Below are 6,270 nucleotides of genomic sequence, written 5' to 3'. Positions count from 1 at the left end.
TCGCCGAAGAGGCTGGTCTGGGACACAGGGGCATTAAGGAACCGGAACTTTGTTGCCGTCCCTCATATCAACCAGACACAGCCAGAGATGGCGCTCCTGGACCACAAGTGTGGACATTGCTCGACCCAGAGAACTCGCGGTGACCTTCGTCGCTCGGAGCACGAGGTCAGTAGCGGTTCGGAACTTCCGGATCATGACCACCCTCGTGCAGGTCGAGGCACGGTTCGCCCTGCTGGGTGGAGGCAGTATTAGGACACAATTGCATGGCCGACCGCTCCACCGGGGGGACCCTTGTATACCCCCTAGCTGCACCACCGTCGAGGGTGGTGAGGGAGGAGGAACCAGCAGGTCGGTTTCCGGCAGTAAAAGGTGCCGTCCATGACCTGGTGAGCACCTCATGCACCTCCGGGAAGAAAGACACTGAGGCGGGGAGCTGAGAACCAGCGCGAGCCAACCCGAGAAACCAATCGTCCAACCTCGAGGGCCAGGGACGCGGTGGAGGTTTCCACTCGAGCCCAACCTCTCGGCGGCCCGGGAAAGCATAGCCGACATCTCTGGATCCGATTCAGGCCTTGCCACCGTCCCGGAGGGCGGCAGCGCAGCCGAATCTTCCTCTCCAGAGAGCTCTCCCTCCGATGCAGTGATCGACATCCGGTCGTCGGGAGGAGCACCGAAGGATACCGCTGGTATGCTCTTTGAAGAGGGCCCAGTGCGTTCCTTTGGCAGTTCAACTGGTTGCAAAGCGCTAGAGGAGCGACCACTGTAACCCTCAGACTGCCCGTGCTACTGCCCGAAGTAGTCCACGCCTGGCTGCCGTCAGGACTAACACTAGATCGCAGCAGAGGCAATGGAGCTCCGCCCCCCTGGAGGAAACGGAGCCAACAGGGGGTAGTGCAGCCTGATGTGTGCAACCCACTCGACACGGGAAACCACCACCGCTGAAGCGCTGTACCGCCAACACGAAGAGCTCTCCCAAGAGCGCGCTGAACTCGTTCAGTCTTCTTCTCTCAGTAGAGTAGTCAGGAGCAGAACGATGTGATCGCTCGGCTCAGAAGCGAAAAGCTGAAGATGCGCTGCACCTGCTGCCTACTTATACTCACGCTGTGATCAGCGGCAGCTGGATGCAATAATCGCATGCCAATGTGCATTGGCTCGTTTAGTTTATACTTGAAGTGGATTGGTGTCTCTAAGCGAGATCCCAATTCGTCGGTCACCGACGTGACTCGGAGTGACTGACTGAAAGGGAACAAGTGTTTCACATCAAGGCTACTACTCATTCAAATTATAATGTGGCTGGAATTGACCAATCAGCAACCAGAAGCTGCTAATTAGTCCCTTTTTAATGGAACAATGGAAATTGTGGGGTTCTTTTTGATTTACAAGAGACAGACTTCACTGAGAACCTGATGAGCTACTAAAAATGACCCTGTGTTACCACAGACCAATGATCCTGTTCTGATCTCTAAAAATAAAACCTTCATCAGTCAAAATAATTGAAATTCAGACCTGGCAGGAAATCAGAGGGGCAGTTTGACACATTTCCTGAAGAATGTTTTAGAATGTGTGAAATTCTATTAGAGGGCAGATTTGCATAATTTAACGTATTAATAATTGATCTTCTTGGATACATGGAGTTCTGATACTCCAGGGCAGAATTTGCGATGGAAGAATGCTTAATCACAGACTTTGGTCCAATCTGTGCCACAGAACTGGTGGTATGGTAACATTATAACACCTCACACCTTCGACTGAAATATTTTGCATAGATTTCATAATAGAGCATATTAACAGCTTTAGGCAGTGCGGTAACCATTAACGCAGTTGGTCCCAAACAACACTGGATCCAGACACAGGAGTGCTAATTCACGTCCTGGAGTAAGAGGTAGAAAAATACAAAAGCTCTACGTATGTGTGTGTGTGCACGTCAGGACTGCAGTGAAAAGGAAAACGGCATTGTAACAAAGACACTGGCCTGCTTGGGAAGGTGTTTTATACCTCACTCTCTTTCTCTCCCTCTCCTCCATGTTCCTGTGTGTTTGCTGAGTAGTTTCTGAACTGCTCCAGGCTTTGATCAGAGCTGGCATGCTGCAAGTATAATGCTGTGTAGAGTCTCTTCTCCACAGTGTCCGTCACTTTCATCTCATCCTAACCTCCAGACCAGTCTGCCACCCCGCTATGATGCCTTTGCTGTCTGATGAGTGGTCTGATATCATGTACTGGGTCCTGCAGTCACAAATGTTGCTCGGTGATGACAGCTGGATCATGTATCTGTTGTATATCAGTTGTCAGGGCTACATATTCCTATGACAGCAGAGTTGTAGGAAAGCATATGTGAAGAATTAAATTTAAAAAAGACACATGCAGAGATTAAAGAGCTCTTTATATAACTTGACAAGTGTGCCGGAATGAATAAGTCTCTACACTGAAATTCTGATAACTGTCAAAAAACATTCTCAAGTTCATTATAAAAAACAGGACAATGAAAAAAACTGAATTTAGACTGCAAAATTTAAGATGGCGCTTTGTGGAATTGTGATGGAATTGTGATTCAGTTACTCATCCTCAGAACAATATACATATACAGTATATACTGTATATATATATATATATATATATATATATATTGTCAGCAGAGCAGATTTGGAGTATTACATCACTTGCTCACCAATGGATCCTCTGCATATATATATATATATATATATATATATTGTCAGCAGAGCAGATTTGGAGTATTACATCACTTGCTCATCAATGGATCCTCTGCAGTAAATGGGTGCCGTCAGAAAGAGAGTCCAAACAGCTGATAACAACATCACAATAATCCACAAGTAATCCACACGACTCGAGTCCATTAATTAACATCTTGTAAAGTAAAAGGCAGCATTTAAGAAACAAATCAATCATTAACATGTTTTAAATTCAAATAAGTCCTTTATCCATAATATTGCTTTCTTAAGTGAGAAAGTCATCTTGTCTGAATCAGGAGTGAAATATGCTCAGATCAAGCACCGTTTACAAGCAAAAACAATATAAAAAACAGTTCTAAACAAATGTGGTGGATTTTGATGTGAGAGGACAACAGGGGATGGACTGTTTCACTGGAGGAAACATTATTATGGATTATGGATTCATATTTTTATCAGAAGCAACGGTTTGAAGTTTAAAACATCTTAATGATGGATTGGTTTCTTACAAACACACAGCTTTTCACTTCACAAGACGTTAATTGATGGACTTGAGTTGTGTGGAGTATTTGTGGATTATTGGGTTTTTATCAGCTGTTTGGGCTCTCATTCTGACGGCACCCATTCACTGCAGAGGATCAGTTGGTGAGTAAGTAATGTAATGCTAAATTTCTCCAAATCTGTTCCGATGAAGAAACAAACTCATCTATATCTTGGATGGCCTGAGAGTATAAGTACATTTTCAGCAAATTTTAATTTTTAGGTGAACTATATCGTTCAAATCAAATTCTTAATTTGAGTGGATTCAGTCTGGTTAAATTAATTTAGAGTTTGATAATTATTCAATTAGGAGCATTTTAATTACAATGTCAATTTGCTTACATAGAAAAAGTGAATATTACACATCCAAAGAAGTTAAAGCAAAAATTATTAATTTTAAAAATCAATACTGGATCATTAAAATGAAATCACACTCGGAAAACAATATTTCTACACATCCCTACAGTCATTATGTTCTATCAGTGTAGGTCTATGTGTAACGATATTCTTGCTTTTGCACAACAAATACATGCATATACAACTTTCATTGCCTTTCTTGGTTTTTTGAACAGTACGAGCATTATGTATGTCTCATAAATTCTGCTGTGGCTGACTCACAGGTTAAAGTCATCTCACATGTGAGGTGATACTAATAATCTGGGCAACATTAAGAGGCTTTCTGTGAGAATGGATGCCATTATATAATCAGCTGTAAAGTAACTCTGGGTCAATTTTCTCTGTGTGAAGTTATGCACAGTCAGTTCTTTCACGTAAAGTTATCAAAGATTTTTTTTTTCTGATTTAAGTGATGAAGAAAAGCTTCTTATGACATTTCTAGATGGGGTTAATTCTGCACTTTTAGTATTGCCTTCTTAGGTGCAAAATTATGGAGCTTTCATTGCTAATTTCCTCAATAAAAAGTTATGAAAAGTGACAGTGAGGTAGTTGTTAGATTAAGGCGACGTTTTATAGTCTTATTGAAAAATTACATTGAATAACTCACTATTATGTGTACGTAGCACGCTGTTGTGGCACAATGCCCATCCATTTCTAAATGAAAAGGAGAAAGAATGGATGATTTGAGAGAGCATTGAAGGATAAATGAAATGGGTTTGCTTAATTAGAATACAATAAACATGCTAATTACTTTGCTTTCATCTGAAGAAGGCACAATGATATGGAGGGAGAATGGCCAGCAAAAGCCTCACACACACATGCGCACGCACACACACACACACACACACACACACACACAGACTTACAAGTGCATTTAGATGAGCCGTGCTTTGTTAAATACAAAATTTAGTATGTAGAGAGAAACTGGAGGCCAGGGGAGAAAAATTCAGAGGAGAACAGAGGAGGGTTTTGCTTGTCAGAGGTTCCCCGGTCAATATCTGTAGACACTGCTGGGATAAATAGTCACTCAGCATGTAAAACAAAACCACACTTACTCATTCAGTATGCAAGACACACCACACACACTAAACATGCAAGAAAAATCGATATGTCAGGATCAGCCTTCAGCAACGGGCTGCATCGGCCTCTCGCGGCTACCATTGATAGCGCCACACATACACAGAGTTGTGTCTGCTATAGCATGTGGAAGAAATCTCATCAAAGGACAGCAGAAGTCAAGTCAGTTTTGACTGCTGGATGTGGCATCAAGTGCACCGCTTTAAACAGTCTGTTCGACATGGACAATTTTAAAGGTGATTTTCTCAATATTTAGATTTTTTTGCACACTCAGATTCCAGATTTTTTCTATCTCGGCCAAATATTGTCCTATCCTAACAAACCATACATCAATGGAAAGCTTATTTGTTCTGCTTTCAGATGATGTATAAATCTCAATTTTGAAAAATTGACACTTAAGACTGGTTTTGTGGTCCAGGGTCACATATAGTACATGAGCTACTAAGAACGCACCAAAGAAAACATTCTTTGTTCAGCTAATGATTGGTAGGCTCTACTGAAATAATGTTGGAAGTAGATACAAAGTTGATTCATTCCCTGAATCACTAATAAGGCTCACGTTTACATTTTAGAAGATTTACAAACATGTTTCAAGCATTCAAATATTAATGGATGTGATTAAGTATTCGTAAGCATTTTTTTTGTAAAGTTCCAGCACACATGGTAAGGAAATCTGGAGAAAGCTATTATTCTTAAACACCAGAATTTTTTTATATCAGACTTTCAGAAACGCAGACTTTGCATTGAGTATGAAGGATAGATCACGAAAAGCTATAATGGACACAGCAAAAAAAAACAAAAAAAAAAAACCTTTAATTAAGAGTCAAAGAGGGGCTGGAAAATGTTAATGAAAAACTAAGTTACAATTATTTTTGGTGCAAAGAAACCTTTAATATTTTTTTACCTTGCAACATAACATTATAATATAATACAATTAGTGCTGGGCAACGATTAAAACATTTAATTGCGATTAATCACATGATTTTCTGCGATTAATCGCATCGTTATGCACAAAATTCAATAATGATTTCAAAAGTAGCGTATTGTGCACTTTTTTCATTTAAAAGTACTGCTATATGAACAAAAGTGCAATAACATTTGGGTTGCAAACACTTTAAACAAATAAGGTGCTTTTTTACAGCAGTATTCCTTTTACATAGTAGCAGTTAAAATATTTCTTGTAAATCTCAACTTATTACAACTAACATTAATGTAATCAAATTAAATATAAAACCAAAGCTATTTGCCACTGCCAGGGCATTAACGTTTTTATAGAAAATATTTTATAGTTTGTTATAGAAAAACAAGTTATGCTCAGAGTTCAGAGCCTCGATCATAACATTATAACAGGCACCTTCCGAGTAGAGAACTGCACTATCGTGGGACCCGACGCAGCAGAGTGCGGCGCGGGACAACACTTGATGGGCGAGTGCGGATGCGGGCGGGTAGAGACTCGTGTGTGCGGGATGCGGGAGAATACGGGTGTACCCACACTAGGCAATCTTAACCGTGCCCGAGCGCGTTTGACCCCCAAAGCCCAGTTCATTTGACTAGTGTGATCGCTCCGTGCCGC

Source organism: Sinocyclocheilus rhinocerous, unplaced genomic scaffold, assembly GCF_001515625.1.
Source record: "Sinocyclocheilus rhinocerous isolate Xijiao unplaced genomic scaffold, SAMN03320098_v1.1 scaffold1233, whole genome shotgun sequence".
Classification (NCBI taxonomy): domain Eukaryota; kingdom Metazoa; phylum Chordata; class Actinopteri; order Cypriniformes; family Cyprinidae; genus Sinocyclocheilus; species Sinocyclocheilus rhinocerous.
The sequence above is the reverse complement of the archived record's forward strand: the minus strand, read 5'-3'. Positions refer to the sequence as shown.